The following is a 24,923-nucleotide window of genomic DNA, read 5'->3' as shown; positions in this document are numbered from 1 at the left end:
GTTATTATAACTTCCACCTTTGGTCTTCCTTGATAGTAGGCCACATGCCTAATAGTACTAATTTAGTAAAAAAATAATTAAGTAATGGGATAGATAGACTGACAGAGAGGCAGTCATACAGACATACAAAGTGCTAATCACTGGCAGACCCTGAGGGCATTCAGGGTTACTCACAAGCAGAGTGGTTGTCATCAGGAGTGAATAAACATGTATGACCTAGGTGTTCCCAGTGATATTTTTGCTGATATACAACAGAGGGAACTTATAAACATGACATGTTTGTTTCATTGTATCACTTGTTCAGGTATTGATCTAGTTAAACTGATATGGTCCTACAGAGACAGAGTTCTGTTGGTGGTGAACTGTGCATGATCACACTGTTTAACATGCTGATGAATACCGACTTTGTGTCATTCATGTTCTCGCCATGGTGGTGCAGTGGTAGCGTTGTTGCCTCACAGCAAGAGGTTCTCCCGTTCGATTCTCTGCTGGAGTGCAGGGAGTGCCTTCTGTGTGGAGCCTGCATGTCCTCCCCGCAGTTGGGTGGGAGTTCGAAAGACATGCATAAATGGGCGTGCCTTCACTGAAGGTTGAACGTCAAGCTGGCACCTCAGCATTTGAGAAAATTTACTGCCAATCATTAGTGGACCGGACTTCCGCTGTGGCGACCCCTACCTGGGAAAAGCCGAAAAGACAAACAACAACTTTGTGTCATTGATATTTATTTTTGTAAGCATTTGATGATAGTTTGAGTTACAAGTTTTGAAGATTTTAAAAGGAGGGTTCATTTATTTGTTCTTTTATTTTCTGACTACCTGCGTAATGCAATTCAAGGTTGCAAGGACAGATACATCCTACCTTGGCAGTCACTGGGCACAAAACAATGAAAGTAAGAGAGTCTCAGTACTTTGCCTGACATGCACACTGACTCATTCTCACACAACACACACTTGCAGACAATTGGTAGAAATACCAAGGCACCTATAATACGTTTTTAGAAGGTGGTTGGAAACTGGAGTACCCAGCAGAAATACAACCAGACACGGGTGGATGTGTATATTCTGCACAGAAGGCACCTCAACTGATAACCAAACTGAAGAGCCAAATGCTTTGAGATAGAAATGTTAACAGTTGTACCATGAACTGACATTAGCAAATAAAATGAAAGTGGACTGTTAATTCTGTAGAGTTCTGCACTTCAGGGTCACAATTGTTTGTGTGTGCTTTACAAACTTTCTGCCTCTCGCATAGTAATGGTGACAAGGTCAAACTGTTTCACATGGGTTTCGGCTCAGTGCTTTTTCCTATTGGTAATACAGTTGCACTTAATTCAGTAGGACTGCTTTAGGGAAGTTTTGGAAAAATCCATGTATCAACAGCGATGTTATGGGTACCCTGTTATTTATTATTTGTTTATTTTTTGTTAGCAAGCAAGATCCAGTACATGTAAATGCTTGTTTAAAGTGGCGGCACAGGAGGTTTAATCTGATAAAGTAACTAACCCTAAGTCACATAGTGCATGGAAACTGCCCACTCGCCCAATAGCAGGTTATCAGTTTGTGGTGCAGTCATGCTGATTCACAAGTGAGCAGGGGCCACAAGAAAGGTTCACTTTGTGCAATAGGATGAAACAGCTGGTTACCAGCTCCCCTATCTTGGGTGGAAGAAATGGAATTCTTCACTATTTGTGTGAGTTTAGGTGGAAACCAGGGCAAACAAATGGATGAAGGGGGTAACAGGCATACTTTGTAGGAAATTTAGAAGTATGGGTGGTTGTTGAAATTCTGAATACAGTAACTGTAATCATTGGAACAGTGAAAAGTAAAGTGTGAATAAATTCTTATTTTGAATCTGCTGTATCTTGAAGTATGTCACCTAATCCAAGGTACAGAGATCTCGCCCTTGGTGTATATAAGTTGCATAGGGTGCCATGAGGGCATAGCTTCCTGTAATAAAATGTTTTAAAAGAATAATAACAGGTTTCATAATTTCCAGGTGTTTTTTTTTTCTTTTTTCTTTTGGAAATTCAGTTTAACTCTTTTGAACCTGCAGGGCTATTTCTGCAGTCCTGTTTTGAGACTGCAGCTAGGTTTGATTGCTTGACTAGGGAAGAAGTGTTAGATATTGTGAAAAAGTAAAAAAAAAATCATCTGGGACTAGTTGAAACAGAATGAGGACATGTCAGAGTTATACAAAAGGATGAGTATTTTTTTCTTTTTTATTGTCAAATATCTGTAGCTTCAAATGAGTTAAAAAGGTTGGCTATTTTTGAATGATAAAAGAAAATTAAAAAGGATATTATATGTCTGATAAATCTAAAGTTTTTTGAGGGAGAACTTAATTAAACAATTTCCGGTATTGTGGGAAAGGGATGTAATATGTAGTATAAGAGAGGAAAATGTTCTGGATATAGGTAGATACTTTGAACACTCAGGTGGTAAAGATTTTCAATATTATATCAGAAGAACCAGGGAGAGTAGTTATATTTGACTGTAGGATTAGGGAAAGAGTGGTCATTTTTATTATACTGTATGCATTTACATATTTAAAAAGAGGACAGAAATGTCTGTGTTATTAAATATGTATTACTACACATGAATATTGTCATAGTAAGAGAATGAATTCAGTTGTGATTAAATGGCAAGAAAAGGGAACTAAATTGTAGATGCCAAAATGTAGAGAGACATTGCTAACTGCAAATTGTCATGTAAGTTGGAAGAGATCGAGGATATCTGTACAATAGAGGCAGTATAAAGTCAGAAATAAGATTGTTTCCTGTTGAGGGTTGGAAGATGTTGAAGGAGGGATAAATCTAGTGGGTACTTTAGATCATGTAGGAGAATGAGCAGAGTTTGGGGGTGAAATTGAATGTCATTACACTTGAGAAAGGGGTAAAAAAATATAATAGTAAAAGTGGTAGGTTAGGAATAATAAAAAAAAGAGAGAGAGAGAGAGAAGAAAATCGTTTAGGGTTCACAGGGATATGAGATTTCTAAGATAGCTGGTTGGAGCTGCGGAAGAAGCATAAGGATAAGTAGATGAGAGTAGAAAGTATGAAATTAAAAGTATAAAAAAAGGAAAGCAGGTGAAAGGCTGTAGATGACAAAATATTTCAGCAAAGAAAAAAATCACTTTTTGAATTAAATCGAAGGAAAATGAGGAGTTGATTTGGAAGAAAGAGTGACACAGTTACAGTAAGAAATTAAGAGCAGACTTAATTGTTATAAGTGGGATAAGAGGGAAAGGATTTTTTTAATGAGTGGTAAAGATGGTATAATGGAAGCAGTATCGCAAATGCATTGCAAAAAACAATGAAGCGGTGGAGAAATGGGCAGTTTGTTACTGTAACAGGAGAGTGCAGGTAGGACAGTGGACTGTTATGGATAGAATAGGCTATGTACTGAGATTATGGATACAGAAGAGAAATCATGCTTTTATAGGTCAAGAATGAGTGCTTAAGAGAAGGTTTAAAGGATAAGGACTTATTTTTTTTTTTTTTGGAAATAGAGGAAGAAACAGTACAAAATAATGATTTGTAGACTATTTAGCACTGACTACAACAGTACATTGTACTGACCTCAAACCTATGACAGTTATTTCCTCCTTGTTTAACTGATCAGATAAAGTACACCCTGCTCAGGCCACATTTCAAGTAATACATACTAATACAGTTTGAATGCAGCAGTCTATCTTAAGGCCACGTCACATAAACTAATGCCAACAACTGAGTACTTCAGAGCTGGATGACTCTCAGATCCATAGTGCAAGCACTGGTTTTGGGGTGTTAGATTCAACTCCAAAATTGTCAGAGCCATCTGTATGCCTTGGAGCTTCTGCAATAAATGGCTTGGCTCCTACTCCCTCCTCAAGTAGTTTGTCTGCAAGGCAGTGGCAGCTGATGGTCTGTAAGCCTGCCTTGTCAGATCCATCGTTTCTGTTTCTCCTAGGCATTCTGCCTTTGAGGTAGTGGAGAGAGCATTCTCTATTCCTAGAGTTCAGACTTTTTTACCCTCCTCAGCTGCAGCTCCCCACTCCCATTTCAGCCTGTGTCCTGAGCCTCAGGCATCTATTCCACCTAGACAGCCAGCCCGAATCAGTCTCTAGGCCACCCAACAGGTTTCCATTATTTCTACCGATTCCTCCTGGAACACCCCACCGAGGAGGTTCCCAGAAGAGGAAGCACAGAAGGAGGCACTTAGACTCTCTGCAAGAGTCTGTCACTGAGGACGCTGACTTTGATGAAGGAGAATGGTCCACCAGATCACCACCTAATTATGTTTTCTTTGGAGACATCTTAGAACTCCTAAAACAAAGGGGTGGTTGGTCCCCCATAACCCTTCCCATGAGGAGTTTTTGTTCCTGGAGGCCATCGGATCTGGCCCTTCTACCTCCTGGGTGACTCTGCCCACCAGTGAGCTCATAGATTTAGTCTCTCGATGGGCATGGAAGGAGCCAGGCACAACTGAGCCAATCCCTAATAGACCAGACAGGATCCTTGCACCACCTAAGAGACCACATTGGAGTAAGGGAGTACCCACTGATGCCATGGTCATAGTGGTGGCCACTAAAATGGAACTGGCAGAACAAAGTTCCTCTGTCCACCTCCCTAACAGGGAGTCTAGAGTGATGGACAGATTTGGTAAGTGTGTCTATGCTTCAACGACCTTCGCCCTTAGGTTGCTGAATTATTTGGAACACTTTACAAGACCCCAGAGGGATTTGATTGAAGAACTTTCCAAATCCCTCTCTGGGACCATATCCTCTGATGTAGAGAGTACTATTTCCACACAGTTGGATACCCTTCAGTCTATTTCAAACTCATCCATGAGGTTTATCTCCTGCGCGACTGAAGGTACATCATGGGTTTCAGGTTCAGGGATTTCCATCAGAAGACATGTCTGGATGCATTTATGTCACTTTGTGGAACCCTTCCAATCTTCTTTCATATCTGGCCACAAAGTTAAAGACATGCTGTCTAGGTGTGAGCAGGAAGGGAAAACCCTGTCTGCTGTGAGCATACATTTTCTGATCCCTCGACGGACCTTTTCTAGGAACCAGCTAGACGGATGTAAAATGTGATTCAAAAAATCCCAGAGTCCTTTCTAAGATCCATGTGGAGACAGTTCCCCCAGGGGCAGAGGGGTTGGGCCTCAAATGGAAGAAGCCATCCTCATTGCAGAGGTGGTCTGCATAACCAGGGATCCAAGGATACATTCCCTGACATGTCCTATCAGCAATCCTGAAAGGAGGCCTGACTGTTCATCTCTGGAGGCAGTCGGTGGTCATTTATCCCTGCATCAGAGAACCTGGCTAAAAATTACAAAAGATACATGGGTACAAAGGATAATGTCCAGAGGATATACAATACCATTTTCTCATTTACCCCCTCTAGTATCAAACAAAATCCCTCATATTCCACCTACTCAGTGTGAAGCAACAGCACTTGGAACAAACAAGCTTTTAGAAAAAAAAGAGTCATCCAAGAGGTCCCCCTTCCAAATAGATAGAATCTGGAGCTTATTCAAAATTCTTTTTAGTGCTAAAAAAGACAGGGTACTGCAGACCAATCTTGGATCTCAGCCAACTAAATCAATGGGTTCAGTATACAAAGTTCTGGATTGTCATGGTTCAGTTCATTCTGCTGTTTCTGCACAAGGACAACTGGATGTGCTCAATAGATCTTCAGGATGCATACTGTCACATAAAAATGAACAGACAGTCCAGAAGATGCCTACACTTCTGACTTGTAGCCAGTCATTATCAATTCAGAGCATTGCCCTTTGGTCTCACCACAGACCCAGGGTGTCTACCAAGTGCATGACAGTAGTTGCAGCTCACTTGAGACTGCGGGGATTTCAAGTGTTTCCATATCTGGACAACTGGCTCCTGACTGCTCTGACCAGGCATATACTAATTCAAGCATGAGACTACTTACTCTAGCTGTGGTCTCATGTGGGGATTTCTGTCAATTATAACAAATCTCAACTCAGTCCAACACAGTCTCTGGAATTCATTGGTGATCTGTTCAATACGTTCACTCAAATAGCTTCTCTCTCTCTCTCTCTGTGTTGAATTCAGTTTCAAACAATTCTTTTGCAGGTGATTAAGACCATTCAGAGTTCTTCACTTTCAGCCTGTCTTGATATTCCAGGCATTGGGATCCATGTCAGTGGCAATCACTGTTGTACCGCTGGCAAGGTGCCATATGAGAATCCTTCAATGGACACCCGCAACTCAGTGTTCTATTCTCCAACAACCATTATCCAGTCAAGTCAAAATAATGCAAACTTGCAACAATTATTTTCTATGCTGGATCCATTCCAGTCAAATGCAAGAAGGCTGTCCCTTTATTCTCCCTCAACCCAAGGGCACAGTGACCATGGATGGCTCTCAGATCGGGTGAGGGGGGCATTTCTTGGAAAGGAGATGAGTGCTATCCTGCTAGAGTTGCAAGCTTTCCAAGACACTCTCCCAACCTGGAGCATTGCAGGTCAGATGGACAATATGTCAGTGGTCTGGTATATAAACAAAAAGAGAGAACCAGATCTAATGCTCATTGTCATGAAGCTATGAGAGTATGGCAATGGGCAATTCCATCCAGTCACTTTCTGATAGCAGTGCTTATCCTGGGGAAGTACAGCGTGGTTGTAAACAAGTTAAGCATGTCTATTCTAATCCCTCATGAGTGGTCTCTCAACAAGAAGGTGGTGGAGAGAATTTTCCATCAATGAGACCAATCATGCTGTGATCTTTTTGCATTTCCCATCAAAAACAAGTGCAGCTGATTCTTTGCCCTGATGCCCTCCAGTGGGAGAGTCTCTGAGAGACGCTCTGCTTTATGCTTGGCCCTCCAGTCTCCTTTACACTTACCTCTCATTACCCTCAATCCCAAATTTTCCAGAAAGCATCTCGATTGAAAAGCACAGTTATCCATATTACTCCTTACTGGCCTTGCCAGATATGGTTTCCCTTCCTTTGCCCTCATCTTCTACATTTGCCCTGGATTCTGAATCCAACTCCATGCCTACTGTTTCACCTGACAAACATGACTCATCCAGACACTTCAAGCCTCAAGCTGACTGCATAGTTTCTCAAGTTTCATTGATTGATAGAAAGCCCAGGCTCTCCTCCCCTGCCCATCACATTCTAATATCATCCCACAATGCTTTCACTCAAAAAGTTTACAGAAGTAAATGGAAAAGATTTGTTTTTGGGGCACATAAAAAAATGTAGATCCTTTTTCAGCACCAATTTCTAAGGTTCTTCACTTTTTAACTATAATTTTCAGTAAAGGGTCTAGCTCTTTAACTGTTAGAGTACAATTAACAGCCCTTTTTAACTTTCATGTAGGAAGAAATAACTCAACCTTAGCTTCCTCCAAGCTTTCAAAGCCTTTCTAAGAGGAACTTATTTATTTAGATCTCCTCTAAAGGATCTTATTCATCCTTGGGATTTAAATGTTGTTTTTTGGGCCTTAACCCAACCCCCCTTTGAACCATCAGCTAAGTCTGAACTAAAATTTTTGACTTGGAAGACTATTTTCTTACTTGCTATTACTTCTGCCAGAAGAGTGTCTGAACTTCTGGTGCTCTCTTATAAACCTCCCTATTTACTTTTTCACAAAGATAAGAATACCTCTATGAACCAATGCTTCTTTTTTACCTAAGGTGGTATCAGAATCTAATATTATAGCAATAACCCACGCCTGGGTGTGGGTAATGCTGGATTTACCCACGGTTGGCTTCACCCTCGGGACCAAACAAAGCCAACCGTGGGTAAATACAGCATTACCCACACCCAGAAGTGGGTTATTGCTATTATACCATGACATTATTTAAGAAAAGAAACTATTACTTTTCTTAAATAATGGCATAGTATAATGCCTGTTTACTGCCCTTCCGCAGATGTCTGGCATCCACGGCAGTTCTGATGTACTGCTCGCCTGCGCAGTACATCAGAGCTGTGGGCAAAAGCAACGGAGAAAGCAAGATCTCCGTTGCTTTTTTATTTAAGCTATGTTAAATGGGTTTAACATAGCGAGACAGTTTTAAAATAAGCAACGGAGATGTCCGTTGCTTATTTTAAAACTGTCTCACTATGTTAAACCCATTTAACATAGCGAAACAGTAAAAAAAGCAACGGAGATCTTGCTTTCTCCGTTGCTTTTTTAAAACCTGTCTCGCTATGTTAAATGGGTTTAGCATAGCGAGACAGCTTTAAAATAAGCAACGGAGATCTCCGTTGCTTATTTTAAAGCTGTATCGCTAAGTTAAACCCATTTAACATAGCGAGACAGTGTTTTAAAAGTAGAGTTATACTAATGGAAAAAAGTCCGGGCGACCGGACCTTTTTCCATTAGTATAACTCGATTTACAATGTGCATGCTAGCCAATCAGCGTGCACGTTTTGGGGGGGTCATGGTATAATAATCAGGTTATCACCCTTCCAGTCTTCTTTCCAAATTTGTCAAACAACGGAAAATATATGTTACACCTGTTGGATGTTCATAGACAATAACGTTTCTACCTTCACAGAACCAAAGACTCGAGGAAATCCGAACAGTTATTTGTTTCATTTTCTGAATCAAAATTTGGCAAGTCAGTTTCTAAAGTGACTTTGGCCAGATGGTTGACTGATTGTATTACCTTTTCATGAAAAAGTGGGTTTACCTTTACCTAAACCACCAAAAGCCAATTTTACCAGGTCTATGGCAACGTCTTTAGCCTTTTTGTCTAGAACTTCCTTGGATGATATTTCTGCAGCTACAACTTGGGGTAATCCTCATACTTTTATTGCTGATTGCAAACTGGATCTGGTCTCTAGGGGAAGAGCAGCTTTTGGCTCAGCTCAGAATACCCTTCCATAGAGTCCTCCCGGGATTTAGGTAGTTGGGAACTCTGTTCCAACAGTTTAGGAATGAATGAAAATGACAACATCAGATTAAAAATTTATGTACTCACCATAACATTCCATCATTGTTGTCCATTTTCATTTTCCTCAACTTACAACCCACCAACCCCCTCCTTATTTTACTCCTGGAAAGATCGAAGGATATTAGAGGAACCCGAGTTCCTTGTTTGAGCCTCAGATTCCGCTCTTTCTTTCTTTCCTTATTTTTCATTGCTTTCCATGTCTCTGGGCAGCTAACTAGATCTGAGGTATGCAAAGTGACTAGGACATTACAGGTAAAGGGAGGAGCTCAAGAGTTCAAGTGTTCTGTGATCTGGAAGAAGCGTCCGAGTCAGATCCGAGGATCAGAGCTGAACCCAACAGTTGAGGAAGAATGAAAATGGACAACACAGATGGAACATTGTGGTGAATATCTAGCTTATTTCTTATTTCTGAGTTGAACAAAATAATTAATTATAATGATTTGTAATGTTTGTGAGCAAAATAAATAATTAAGGTAGTAGAAAAATAAGTTTTGTTGGGTGGCCACAGTGGTGCAGTGGTTTGGGTTGCCACCTCACAGCAAGAGGTTCTCCGGTTCGATCCTTAGCTGGGGTGCCTTCTGTGCATGTTCTCCCTGTGGCCACGTGGATTTCCTCTGGGTGCTCCAGTTTCCTCCCACATCCCAAAGATATACTGTAAATGGATTGGACACTCTAAATTGTGTCTAAGGATCCAATTAACTAAGTTATATAAACTGGTCTTGATATTGTCATCCCACATCTGAGGAAGTTTTTGAAATGAAAACATATGTGTGCCGTTAATGTGAAGTGTTTTTTTCTTGTTTTAATAAATTCCATTTCTTAAGTCTTTCGATCGTCCATTGGGATTTATTGCTTTGCCTGAAGGTCAGTTTTATTGGTTTTGTGGTGTTTTTATGACCTTGTGGATATACTTTTACACTCTAAATTGGCCCTAGGTGTGACTGTGTGAGTGTGAGTGTGTGTGTGTGTGTGTGTGTGTGTGTGTGTGTGTGTGTGTGTGTGTGTGTGTGTGTGTGTGTGCCTTCTGTGGAAGGTTGGACGCTGGGCTGGCAACCCGACACCATAAAAACGTCACTGACAATCATGAGCGGACAGGTGATCCGCTGTGGAGACCCCTAACCGGGAAAAGCTGAAAGAAGAAGAAGGAGAAAAAAAATAAGTATTGTTGAGTTGTTAAGTAAGGAAAAGTATACTGTGGATTTAAAAAAGTTAGGAGGTGTGCAGTTTGTTTCTAGAATAGTATTGGTGTTTGTGTTTGATACATGTTGGGACTGAGGATATTGAAAAACAGTGGGAATTCCTTTAAGTTAATGTACAGCATTAAATAAATTGTACATTCTGTGATATTGGGGAAGACATCTTATGTGGTGGAGTGCATATGATGCCATTTAAAAGGAAAACATTACTAGGAGTTGCATTTGCAATGGTGTGGTGGTTAAGGTTTAATAATAGAAAAAGAGGTATTTCCTATATGGGGCTTGGCTTTAATCAGCTAATAGTATATTTAACTTTGACAGATAGGCATTAGATTTTGCAACTGATAACATGAAAAAAAGAAAGTATTAGGAACATTTATATTCATGTAGTGTGATGTGTTATGGGAAGGTTTGTGGTTAATGAAAAGGAGGAGTATGAAGTATGAAGGACAGATGAGTGAGTTTAAGAAGAACTATGGTTTGTGGAAGATGAGTATGGAGAAATATTGAAAGAAAAATAAAAGTGATATAAGGAAATTACAGATTTGTTATTATATGCAGACATGGGGGGCTTTAAAAAGAAATTATTAAAAACACTGGTGGAAAGAATGAAAAAGCTTGGGGTAGTTCCTGAATGGGAATTTAATTTTTTTTTTATGGAGCACAATGTTAGAGAAGTTACAGCAAGAAGAAAGAAAATCTTATGTGTATGTGTAGGAGAAGATGAAGGCATATATTTTCAGTGACCGCAACATAGCTAAAGTGTTTTGGAATAAGACAAAGATGCTGCGGGAAGGAGAAGAGATAGGTGAAATAGATTTGAATACAATGTCACATGTGAAGTATGAGAAATAACATAAAATAGATCAAGTAGATTAGTGTTTTTTTGCATAATTTATGCGGAAGGTAGATGCGAGGAGTTGTATAATAAAAAAGGATGTGACGAATATTTTGGCCAAATAAAGTTTTTGTTGTGGTGAAGATTTAGTATTCCATAACATGTTGCTTTTTGAGTTTCCTTTCTTTTGACTATGTATAAGATATGCCAGTATAAGCATTGCATGCAAGTAAATACTGTAAATAGTTGATTTTGTTTCCAAGTATGTTTTGTAATGAAGTTCTGTATTCTTTTTGATGCTAGTGGCTACCAAGGGGCTGCCTGCATCAGAAGAGGGTGCAAACATAGATTCAGAGAGAAACAGTGTGGAAAGTGGTGAGAAGTCTGTTAAGCATACCAGTACTTCTGCAGATATTCAGAATAAGGATTTTGTTGTACTGGAAACTTCTGTGGAGATTAGGGAGTTTTGTAGGGCATGCAGTTGGTATACCTGTTGCCAAAGAAGGAACATTTGGATAACATGCCCACTTCCTGGAGTTACACTGTATAAAATGTTTCTTCTCATTTGCTGAGATAGAAGCTATAGCTGTTAGTTGTCCACAACAAGAAACGGAGGAGGGAAATATTGTTAACCAGCTTAATGAGAAATTATGTGAAAAGCCTGTTGGTGGAGAGATGGAGACACCAAGAAGGAAAACTGATACCAGGAAGCCTTTAACATATACAGCTGCTGTTGTGAGTAAAGGAGAAGTGTGTTGATGTGTCAAAATGTAATTTGCTACAAAAAATGTCAAAATGTGAGGGTAAGGACAAAAACAGGCTTAAACCGAGCACATCTAAAATCTGGAATTATATAATGTAGCCGTTAGGCTTTGTTGCTTCACAAATACATTTCAATGTACACCGTACAAATGAGTAGTTTCTGGGTGTAACGTTTGAAGCCTTTCCTGGGTATCATAGTCTGCAGCAGCATTTATAATGAAAAAACATTTCATTTTGAAATTTGTACATTGTCAGTTATACTTTAATACGCAAAACAAAGGTTCTGAGAAGACAGTAAAAGGGACTGCAAGGTATTTAAAGGAGAATTGCTCACTTGTGTATGGTATTAAAAAACATGTTGATGAGCAAAATATATGGACTGAGGCTTGTAAGTCCTGGATATGAAAGATGGACATTTCTTTCATTTACCTGTTTGTAGCAATTATTAATGAGCACAGGGGAATATTACAATTTTTGAACCAGCCAAAATCGTGTCACTTCTGTGGAGCTTTTTTTCATACTAGCTGCAAGGTTGTCTCATGCTGAGATGTTCGTATTGTGTGAAAAAGATGATAATGCACAGACATGTTTTGAAATTATAAAAATGTGGGGAGGTTAGACATTTATAGTAGGACAGCTCAAAACAGTTTTGAGGAAAATGATGAAAATGTGATGGTTGAAAATGAAGAGATGTGTACTGTGATAAAGGAGAGTATTGACACAGCTATGCCTGAAAAAGGGAATGACATTGCATTGAGTAACGAGATAGAAGGATGTTATGTTAATAAGGATGAAATGTTATGTGAAATATAGGCAGAAAATGTGTCATTATAAAATGTTTGCAGTGTTGGCCTTACATGGACTCACTGAAGAATAAAATTCTGATTTAGGGGAAGTTGAAATACAAAACGTAGAGGTAGTTAAAAAGGAAACAAGAAGCAAACAATAGCATAGTGCAGCTTTAAATATTAATAGTATAACATTATTTTGGGTATTTAGCTATTTTAAAATAGTGTGAATAGTGTCCTGGAAATATTATGTATTAGATGTGAGGTTTGTATCTGAAAGAAAAGGGGGTAATTTGGACTTTTGAATTTGATGACTGTGCAAGTAAATGTTTCATGGTGAATAATGAGAATAGTTAAGCCTAGTAAAGCTTTAATGGTGGATTTAATAACACAGCATGTGCCTGTAAGATTATTACAGTTATATGTATTTACAAATGTTATGGATCTGGTGGAACTTTAAAGGAATTCAAAAATGCATAATAATTACTATCATTATCATTGTGACAGGTGAATTTATTTTTAATTGAAGAAAAAAGTCAGGCAAAATATACTGATGTGTTAAGGGATATTCAGAATTCTTGGGCTGGAGATGTGAGGTTTTCATGAGGAATGAGATCACATATAAGATGAAGATTATGTAATGTATTCAAATTTATTAAAAGAGGTAGACTCTGATGAAACAAGGGTGGAGTTTTTCAGATCATTATGCCACTTGGAGTATTATTTAGGAAGAAACACATACAATAAATGTGGTTAGGAGGTTGAAAAGACTCACAAGAGATACTGGAAATTTAGATGAATTGAAATATGTTCAACTCTTGGTTCACTCCTCTTTGGCATTTATGTCTTGGAGATCAAAGTTACTGTTTAGGTTTACGGTTGACAAAGATTACGGATGACTATAAATGTTTTGCCATCATAAATTCCCCAGAGTACACCAATGTTTTCCAAGAGGGCTTCCTGATACAAGAACTGGTGTCCAGATCATGGGCTAAAACTGAATGCCAACAAATGTGTAATAGTATCCTCCAGCAAGCAGAAAACCTCTTGTAATTATCACATTGTCGATATACCCTGTACAACTGATTTAGAAATCAGGGTCCTCGGAACCTAAGTAGACAATAAACTGATCACCATGTGAAAAGCTAGTGTAAGAATGTGCTTTTTTCATTGCACAGCTTATTACTAAGTGAATGGCATCCAGATCCAGGGATGTGATCATTCCACTATTTTCTGCATTCATCAGGCTGATCATTGAGTATAATTAATAATAATTTCCCCTTTGGTATGTACCTGTACAGTTATTTGACAAAATTTAAATGCCCAAAATGCTTTCTTACTAAGAAAATCAAGGGCCTTAATCATAAAAACTGTGTAGGCTATCTCTAAGCCCTCTCCCTATTTTAAACGGATTCACTTTTGAAGCTCAAAATACTGAAATATCGAATTTCAGTATTTCGAGCCTATAAAGTGGAAACCTGAAAAGAAAGAAAACTCAGAAGTGCGAAATTCAAAATCTTACATACCGGAGATTTTGAATTAGTGCTTCTGGTGTTTCGCTGTGGTTATGGATTCAAGTAAGTGTTTATGTGTTAAGGGTTTTGGGTAGGGGCTGTGGTGTGTTTTGTTACTGTGATATATGTGTGTGCAAAGAGAATATAGCTTGTGTGGTGGTGTTTTGTGTGTTTTTGTATGTGGTGTGACCTCGGAGTTAGAATATTTAAATAGGGGGGTGTGGGGGGTGCAAGGGGGCTTGCCCCCCTGCTTTTATGTAGGACAGAGCTTGTGTTTGTGTGTGGGGAGGAAGGTGTGTGTTTGTGTGCACCAGAAGTGGTAATTCAAAATCTCTGGTATATGAGATTTTGAATTTCGCACTTCTGAGTTTTCATTCTTTTCAGGTTTCCACTTTATAGCCTCGACATACTGAATTTCGATATTTCAGTATTTCGAGGATATAAAGTGAATCCATTTTAAACACATACAGGCTACTGAGGTGTGATCTCTGCCTCACATATAGAGCTTCAGTAGAGCCTATCTTGTCAAACCCACTGCACATTTACAAGTCCAATGGGGACATAAACACCTTTTCAAGATCTAAATCTCTTTTGCAATATAAATAGAACATGGAGGAGTAGATATGTATCCAGAAAATAACACTTCTTTGGAGGTGTCTTCCTCTTCACATAAACCAAGTACTTCTGTTATACTATTCAGACATAATCTGGACCCTGATAGGTAATAAAAAATTCACCCCTGGTTTACTGCCCTTGTCCGTCATTCATAGGGGCAACATGTAAATGTGCTGCTCATCTCTGGGTATTATTTCTTAAAATATAAAGGCGGGAAACTTCATGGGAATGTATAGCTATGCTTCTAAAGATCTCCATGGATCAATAGCCATATAATGTGGAAAGATTATATATATTTTTTGAAGGGATTTTTTATATTAATTGGATTCAGCGGTAGACTGCATTTAAGAAACAATACAACAAGGGATTTTATAAACTTAGATGGAAGAAGAACAATGATAAGATTAATTATGTGGCATTAAGATAAATTATGAAAGCATTTTGGAATATAAAGAAAATTATTTAAAAAAAAAAGAGAGAAGGAAGAATAAATAAAGAACGCTTTGCTAAAGCAGTGGTATTATTTGACAGGAAGAAAGGAGGAGATTAATCCATTATTAATAAAAAAAGTGAAATGGATATTGCTTTGGAGCAGTTGAAGGTTAACAATGGAAATTTTGTACTAGATCAAATTCTTGCATGGTGGCAGCTGAAACTTTTTTTTTTCAGAATAACAACAGGAAGGAAAATAAATGTCTTAATTGCCGAATGAGCAGTGAACAAATGTCAGAGCAGCAATATAGGGGCAAGGAAACAGAAAATGAGAAAGAAGATTTTGGTAAGATGATAAAAACACCTGATGAAGATGGTTAGTGTGCAGGTTTTACAAGAGGATGATACAAGTGGAAAAACATCAGTTTTGAAGGTATCACATGAGTGATGTATATGGTGTATGGATGGCATCAGTAATGAACAAGGTTGTAGCATACTATTTAAACTTATATTGGAGTTGTGTTGCCTTATATTATACAGATTACATATTATTAATGGAAATTGTGCAAGAAAGAGTCACATAAAGATATTGTAGGGTTGATAAACATTGTTTATGGATTCAATAAATACTGCCAAATGAGAAGTTATTTTTGATTAAGGAAATGGTTGATAATATTACTTGAGAGAAAAAAAATGTGATAACTGTTGTATGTCACACTGCAAAAGCATATAGTAATATTAATTACGAGCAAGCATGGTGGGTTGTTGTTGTCTTTTGGCTTTTCCCGGTTAGGGGTTGCCACAGCGGAACTCTGGTCCACTAATGATTGACAGTAGATTTTTACAAATGCTGTGGTGCCAACGTTCAACCTTCAACGAAGGCATGCCCTTTTACGCATGTCTTTCGAATGCCCACCCAACCGTGGGGAGGACATGCAGACTCCACACAGAAGGCACTCCCCGCACTCCAGCCGAGAATCGAATGGGAGAGGCTTATTTTTTTTTAGAATGATTGGTATGTTTTTTGGGGTCTATATCATATGAGCGAATAGGAAAAACCGCGAACGCTCACAATCTCGAAAGTACCGGACCTTGAACTTGCTATTGTGGGGGGCTGTGCCCTCCCACCCCCCACTAAATATATATTCCAACTCCGAGATCGCACTAAAGTGAGAAAAGGGCAAATATTCCATTCTTCACTGTACTGCAATCTCAGAAAAAGCACTTCGAGGTCCGGTACTTTCGAGATTATGAGCATTAGTGGTTTTTCCTATTCGCTCATATGATATAGACCCTGTTTTTTGAAGTATTAAGTAGACATGGGGAATGGTCTTACACAAGGCTGTCCAATGAGCTCTGTGAAATTTTGACGTTTACATTAATAGAAAAGAGTAGGATTTCTTTGGAGCAGGGAAAATAGGAGATATTTCATGGCATTATGTTTTCAATAGCTTATGCAATGATTTGGTATTAATAGGAAAAGGAATGGAATATATAACTAGGATTGTGATGAAGGTTGAAAGGAACTTAGTGGGGGTTCAGTGTGGTTAAAGTAAGAACGTGGCTTTAGGTGAAGAGGAATGAATAATATATAAGTTAAGGAAACAGAAATTTCAATATTTGGTGTAGTATGTGGGAGAGAGGAGACCGTTTTTGCAAGAGTGGGAAACAAAATTGGATAAAGTATATATATATATATATATATATATATATATATATATATATATATGTGTGTGTGTGTGTGTGTGTGTTTATGAAATAGTGTAATAATGGAAGTAGTCAGTTAAGTAAGTTATTTGGAAAATGCAGATGTTATTTCTGAAAATATAGAGAAATGGCTGCTAATGTTAATTTATGAATTCTTTGGTGTGGTAAGTTAAATCATATTAAAAGAGGTGTTCCATGTATAATAATAAGCAGAAAAGAGTTTTGGGATTATTGTACCCAGGACTGCATTTACAGTTGTTATATTTGTTATTTGTTTTGAAAAAGAGTGCTAGTGATAAAGGATTCCTTTTTAGAAAAAATGTATTTATAATAAATGTTAAGACTGTATGTGAGCCAATAAAGACAAAGAAAATGGTAACAGAATAATGAAATAAGATTAATACAGAAAAAATCAGTGGAAGTGTGATATTACAGAGCTATAAATTAATAGAAACATGTGTTACAGAAATATAACAGTATATGTTCTTCACTAATCACTGTGCAGTAGACATAATGGGTCCTGCCAATAATGTCAGAAGTCAGTCCAGTCCACAAAGCTTTGCCCTCCTTACTCATGCACTGCACATTCTCCCTTAGAACAAAAGTATGTTCTGGTATAAGAGGGATGTGTAGGCCTGCCAAAATTCAGTATGTTCTTGTGGTATGTACACTTATGCAGACATTTTGTCAGGTTAGCAGCATATCAATGGCTGTCTTCAGCTACAGCTTCTGTCAGATAAGTATTCCCATTGAAAAACCTTTCTTTTCTCTGTAAAGTTGTTTCAAAAGTCTTATGTCTATCAGAAAAGGCACATGTTCTTTTGGTAAGCAAATCCTCTATAAGGACACTCATTCTTCTTGTGCGCTTTGTCTGGGAGAGCAGTACAATGTTGGGTCCTGTCAAATCTACTTTTTTTTTACTCTTAAAACACTAGCGAGACAGTTAAATTCTTTGAGAATTTTCCTTGAAAACAAGCGTCTCAGATATTTGACATGTGCAGCCATGGCATCAGATTCCTCATCAGCAGACCTTTTGCTTCACCAGAAAGAGAAGTAGACATTATCTAAAGAGGTTTCTGAAGACACTTTGGTGTTCACTTCTTTCCTGTTGTCTGGGACTCATGACTCTGCTGAGATGCCATCGCAGTTCTTGGACTATAAGGCCATCTCTCCTGGTTCCTCTGGCATGTTCTCTGCAGAGGCTGCTAAGCCCAGGAATATTGTGCATCTTTTCAGACCATACATCGGCAGACCTTGCCAGGAAGGGAGAAGTGTTCTATACAATGCCTGAGAAAGAGGGAGGCATATATCAGATCCTGATGAGGTCACTAAGAGAGGACCAGCCCATGGACTCCTTTCCCAAAAACCATTGGGCTTGAGACCCCTAAAAAGCACACACACAAAAGACTAATTATTTGCTTTCTCTTTCTCCTACTTATTCTGTAAAAAAGAGTTCCCAGGGAGACTGGTACAACCTTCTGCAGGGCTTATTTAAGGTCATACAGTCTCTTCATCCTATTGTTTCTGCTTCAGCCCTATTTAAAAGAAAATTATTCCCTTCTTCCTCTGAAGAGGAAGTTCTTTCTGAGTCTGATTATTTTTCTCAGTTCCTTTCTCTCCCTTGCTTAACTCAGTTCCTTTCTCTCTCTTGCTTAACACTTATGGCACAAACTAGTGTCTCTGTTCATTACTGGGTCGGCCTACCCCTCTTCTTTCCACCCTGAGTTGGGGCTGACATGAATCCTAATGGTATCCTGGGGTAAAGCTGATCATACTTGATGCTGGACGCTGGATGGCGCAGTGGTGCTGGACGATACAGTGATGCAGCAGTAGCATTGTCGATTCACAGCAAGAGGTTCTTTGGTTCGATTCTCAGCTAGAGTGCCTTTTGTGTGGAGTCTGTATGTCCTCCCTGCATTCGTATGGGTTTCCTCTGGGTGCTCCGGTTTCCTCCCAAGTTACAAAGACATGCATCTGGAGCATTTCTCCCCGGGCCTCCACTGAAAATTGGCTTAGTTCCAAGTCGGACTTTCCCGGTTAACAAATGTAAATAAATAAATACTTCACTAAGGGGGGGTTGTTTTATAATGCAAGTTTCTACCCCCAATGTGTATGCCTGGCAACACTAGAGGGGAACATGCAATGGGTGGGTGTTGCCAGACCACTCCATGCTTCACAATAGAGCTGAAGTCAGAAAGCTGCCCTGCTCTCTGAGCTGGATGCACATCAAGACAGGCAACAACCTATGCCAGACAGCTGCTATCACTTTGTGTGCCTATGCACATATCACACCCCCGGTAGGGTCTTTCACCCTCCCTGCCGCACATCAAACTCCTAACTGCTACTTGTACCCTTTGTCTTTGAGTCCAATACTGAAGGAGAAGAAAATACCTGTCAGTTACTTGTAGCTACTTCATTGTCAGTCTGAATCTAAGGATTCTCTTTCTTCAGATTTTCTGAATGCAGAAACCAGTTTTGGAGATATTAAAGATGTTTTTAACACTGGAAGGCAAAGAGATATTGGAATCTCAAAAAAGGTATTATGAGCTTTTTAGTATGGACCCCCACAAACTAGTAGCCAACAGCCCTCCTGTCCTTGGGGCTTTGGAGGACTTTTTCATTGCTGCTTCTGCCTCTCCAGATTCGCAACACCCTGCTTCTAAAAAACAGATTCTACAGGGTCCTATAAATGCACAAATTTATTTACAGTAAACTTCTTGCAGACTTTAATGTTATTTCGTTGGCTGAAGAAAGAAATTCCAAAATCCTTTTGCTCTACCAGTACTGTTCCAAATGAAAGAACACCTATGCCCTTGACAGATTTATATAAAAAAAGGTTTAGGCATCTTTTATGTTCGCTTTCAAGGCAATTAATTGCCAGACACAATGTCTAAATACCTGCTATCTACTTTTACCAATGCAAACAGCCTCTTTTTAGCCTTCTAAATTCAGGTTTTAAATCCAGTTTCCTTGCTATGATCAATTCTGCTTCCCAAGTCACTAAGCACATCGTCAAGTGTGCCTGTGATGCAATTCACACTCTTTCTACAGATGCTGCTTCATTTATTTGTAGAAATACCTGGGCCAGACTGCAAACCTTTCCTGAGGATGTTAAAAATCAGTTCTTAGGTGCACCATCTGACAAAGACCTTCTGTTTTGTAACTCTTCAGCTGAGATTCTTAAAAGGTTGGAAGAAAGGGGAAAGTTGACGTGGCAGGTCAAACAACTGTTTCTTTTTAAAACCATTTAACTCTTTTCAACAAAAGTCTTCTTAACAGCAATTTAAGAAAAATGTCAGGGTGATATAAAAAAGAAAGAAGATCCGAAGGACCCTATTTTAAAAAGTAAAAACAATGACCATCTCTCTCTGTTAACTTCCCACTCCACTCCTCACCACAACCTTCCTTCCCTAATTGCAGACAGTCTATCCTGCTGCCTTCATCTCTGGAAAGATATAACCTGAGATACCTGGGATCTAAAAATAATTCAGCATGTTTTACAAATGACTGTGGGCATCCTCTTTAATTTAATCTGGTATTTCTGTCCCTTGAAAAAAAATGTACCTGTTCCCTCAAATTCTTTCAGATTTTTGTCTCACAGATTAATAGAACCAGTTTCTCCTCCCCAACAAGGAATAGTGTTCTATTCAAGAATATTTCTTGTTCCTAGAAAAAACAGACATTTGGAGACCTGCTTTGGTCCATTCAAAATTGAATTGCTTTTTTAATCTCAAAATTCAAAACACTCCTGCTACAAAATTTTTTCTTCTGCTGTTTTATGGTCACTGTAGACCTCAAAGCTGCCCACCTGTACATTCCAATAAAAAAAAAAACACACACAGGTATTTAACATTCTTTGCCTTGGGATTGCACTTTCTGTTTACATCTTTACCATTTGTTTTTTTCCAACCCAAGAGTCTTCACAAAAGTGCCTTGACCCTAGTCATAGCCTTCTACAGATTCCAAGGCATCCACATTTCCCCTGTTTAGAAGAGTGCCTCATTATAGCTTCGTTCTTTCAAGACATTCTGTCAACTCTCCACTTCACTATTTATCTTTTCAGCAGCCTGGGTTTCAAACTAAACCTGAAAAAGTTGTGTGTAACCCCTTCTTATAGGTTAACCTTTCCAGGATATTTTTTACATGTGTCTGTTGACTGGTTTCTTTTACTCAGATAAAGGTGTTCTTACCATGTCCATTTTTTAGTTCTGACGCAGTGGTGCAGCGGTAGCACTGTTGCCTCACAGCAAGAGGTTCTCCCGTTCGATTCTCGGCTGGAGTGCGGGGAATGCCTTCTGTGTGGAGTCTGCATGTCCTCCCCGCAGTTGGATGGGCATTCGAAAGACTTGCGTAAATGGGCGTGCCTTCGTTGAAGGCTGAACGTCGAGCTGGCACCTCGGTGTTCGTGAAAATCTACTGCCAATCATTAGCGGATCGGAGTTCCGCTGTGGTGACTCCTAACCAGGAAAAGCCGAAAGACAACAACAACTCATTAAAACATGTCCATTCCTTGGGTAATTAGGTTAGATGGTCTCTTTCATTATAATGGTTTCATCTGCCAGATTCCACCTAAGAAAAAATTCAAACCTCAAATCCAGTTAGACCCAGACCCTTTATCCTTTAACCTTCCCAATTCCTGTTCTCAATTTCATCAGGAAGGAACACTTTTGATGGACCAGTCAAGTCCTTCTGAATCCAGGCCTTCCTTTCTCTTACCTCACTCCTTCTCTGTTAGATCGGAGTTCCGCTGTGGTGACTCCTAACCGGGGAAAAGCCGAAAGACAACAACTCATTAAAACGTGTCCATTCCTTGGGTAATTAGGTTAGATGGTCTCTTTCATTATAATGGTTTCATCTGCCAGATTCCACCTAAGAAAAAATTCAATCCTCAAATCCAGTTAGACCCAGACCCTTTATCCTTAAACCTTCCCAATTCCTGTTCTCAATTTCATCAGGAAGGAACACTTTTGATGGACCAGTCAAGTCCTTCTGAATCCAGGCCTTCCTTTCTCTTACCTCACTCCTTCTCTGTTAGCCACCACAGACACCTCAGGCTTCACGTGGGGTGCAGTGTCTCAAAGCTTAAAGGTCTAGAATATGTGGAAACTTCATTTCAGATACAAACACACAGACCTCAAGGAAATGATGGACCTAATAAATACTATCAAAACTGTAAATCAGTTGTGGATACTTGGATATATGTTAAAGATAATTAAAAAGACAACAGTATATAAACATACAAGACATACGAGTTTCTGTTTCCTTTGCAGAGTAACTGTGATTGCCTGGAATCTGGCAATTTAGCAAAGTCTGACTCTTAAGGTAGCATGTATTCTGTCAGAGCAAAACACAATAACAGTCTGACTGAGTAGACGCAGAACAGACCCTCTTGGGTGGATGCTATACCCAGAAGTCTTTTTCAGGAGATTGTCCTCCTGTCAGGAATTCCCTAGTGTGATCTCTTTGCCTTTTATTGCAGCAGACAAAGCAGTCCTGTTGCAGAACAACTTGCAGAAAAGTCTAGAAAACAGATACATTCTTTATTCCATGGCTGGGAATGTTCCTGTATGCTTCCATCTTCTTCTGATATTCAGAGTCATTCTAAAGATTATGAAGGACTTGCCAGGAATGCTTCTGTTGACTCCCTTTTGGTCTAGATGACATTGGTTCTCTCTTTTCGTGCATCTGGTCAAGGGCATTTTCCAAATGCTACTTCATACAGAGGTCTTCCTTACATAGGACAACAGACTGCTTATCAACCTCAACATTCAAAGTCTCCCCCTAAATATATGAATGGTAAATATTGGCCCCAATTGGGATGTGCAACAGGTGTTAAAGAAGGTGAGAAACCCTGCTACTTTAAAATCCTATTTAGCCTACTGGAAAAGATGTTCTAGTAGTTGCCATGATAGAGAAAAAGACACAGCCCAAGATGGTCCTTCAGTACTTGTGTGAATTGCTGAATTCATGTCTTGTGTACACTTCAGTCAAGATGCACCTTTTTAGCCATTTCTGCTTGTCTGCTTCTGGATCCCCCCTTTCTGCCTTATGTCAAGTTATACAGTTTTTTAAAGGGCTTTTGCATATTTTACCAACTAGAAAGCAGGAAGCATCTCCTTGAGATCTTAATTCTGCCAAGAAGTGAATAATTTCTCCATTTAAACCTACAGCCAAATCTTCTTTAAAATTTCTTACATAGAAAACTGCTTTGTTTATTTCTTTGAATTCTACTAGATGGATATCAGAATTACAGGCCCTAATGTCTACTCAATTTTATTTTTTAGATTCCATAAAGATACAGTGAGTCTTAAGTCCATCCCTTCATTTATGGCAAAGGTTGTTTCTGAATGTACATTAAACCAAATTCTGTGTTATACCCTGATGAAAAACAGAGGAGAAAGAATCCTTCATAGTTTAGGCATTCACAAGCAGTTAAACTTTTACCTCAACAAGGATAAAAATTTTAGAAAATCTAAATAAGGAAAAAAGGTCAGTCAGCATCTAAGTAAACAGTATCTTACTAGTTGTTAGATGCTACTCAGTTTGGTTACTCAGGTAATGGCCAGAGTCCCCCTTAGAATGTCACGGCTCATTCTTCTAGACTTGTGGCTACTTCTGAGGCTTTTTGTAAAGGGGTGGACTTTTGATCCAGTCTAGAGACAGATTCTTGGCCTTCTTAGGACACTTTCACTAAGCACTACAAGCTAGAATCAATTTCCAGTGCTAGCAGGTTTTGCTAAATCTGTTCTCCAGGGTCTCCTAGAATCTGACCTTTACTTATACTGCCTTTCTTCCTGAGCTTTGGCAGTCATCCCTTATAGTTATGGCTACTGTAACAGTGCTGTAATGAACAACATAGTACAGATGAGTAGGTTAACTTCCTATAACAGTACATGTCCGTATAGATTACTGTTGCAGTAGTAGCACCCTCCATTCAGCCTCATACTTCCCTGGCTGAAGGGAGTATTCCTACCTTTACTTTTGGTTTTCGAACATGACATATGAATTGCCATGACATAATTATATGCAGCTGGCTGAAGGGAGTATTCCTACCTTTACTTTTGGTCTTCGAACATGACATATGAATTGCCATGACATAATTATATGCAGCTTAATCAGCCTCCCTTTTTGTGGCAGAAATCCTCAAAATTGTGACACTCCTGTATGTCTCTCTTTTAGGGCTGATGTAAGGAGCCCCAAACTTTGTAAACTGGCCAGACATCTGATATCCTTGCCAGGATACTTGCCATATAGTTATAGCTACTGCACTAGTGATCTCTTTGAACATCCACTGCTATAGTAAGTTAACTAACATGACTTTTTGTATGGATAGACAGATGGACACAGCTGAATGAAAAGCAAGCAGAGGGGATTAAAAAAGTATTAGTGGATGAGTAATTGGCAAGATTTCATATGGAGATTATCTTTAAATAAATTGTCTGTAAATGGAAATATGAAGTATAAATGCAAAGAAGAAAGAATACTTAATAAACACTACTATACTATGGGATAGAAAATGGAATTTGTATTTTAAGTTGTGGTCAAATGAAAAGAATTTTGTGGAATGCATTACAAAATAACATCATACTGAATGTTTAAAACATGTCGATATTAATATAATTTTTAATGGTGTTATGAAAGGTGTTTAATGTGGAGAAAGAATGAATATTGATGATAGCATTAGTGATTTATGTATTTATTTGCAGGAAAAAGGTGTCAAGAATTATTATATAATAATGACTATAGTTTAAAGTGTATTGCAAAGAATGTGATATTCTTTATGGCAAAAACTGGGGTGATTGTTCGTAAGTTGCATATTATAAACGTTATGAGGTTTGATTTGACATATGTAAATATGTAAATAAAAATAATTATATGTAATGTTTTTTAAAATGTAAATGTGTTATGTTTTAATAAAATACCTCTGTCCTTGATGACAAACACAGTGAGATCTTTTGCATCCACTTACGCTACTACCAACTCAGACATCTGAGACCTTGGCACCCTCAGGAATGCTTCACTGCAGTGTGAGTATTAGTAAAGGAATCCAAGCTGCTGTTGTGAGAAGAGGACCCGGTCTTTTATCTTCCAGCATAGTGGCAAATGTGCTACCCACTGAGCTACTCCTGTTTTTTCCA

Source organism: Protopterus annectens, chromosome 1.part2 (assembly GCF_019279795.1).
Source record: "Protopterus annectens isolate FY-2018-M chromosome 1.part2, PAN1.0, whole genome shotgun sequence".
NCBI classification, from domain to species: domain Eukaryota; kingdom Metazoa; phylum Chordata; order Ceratodontiformes; family Protopteridae; genus Protopterus; species Protopterus annectens.
This window is presented reverse-complemented; position numbering follows the sequence as displayed.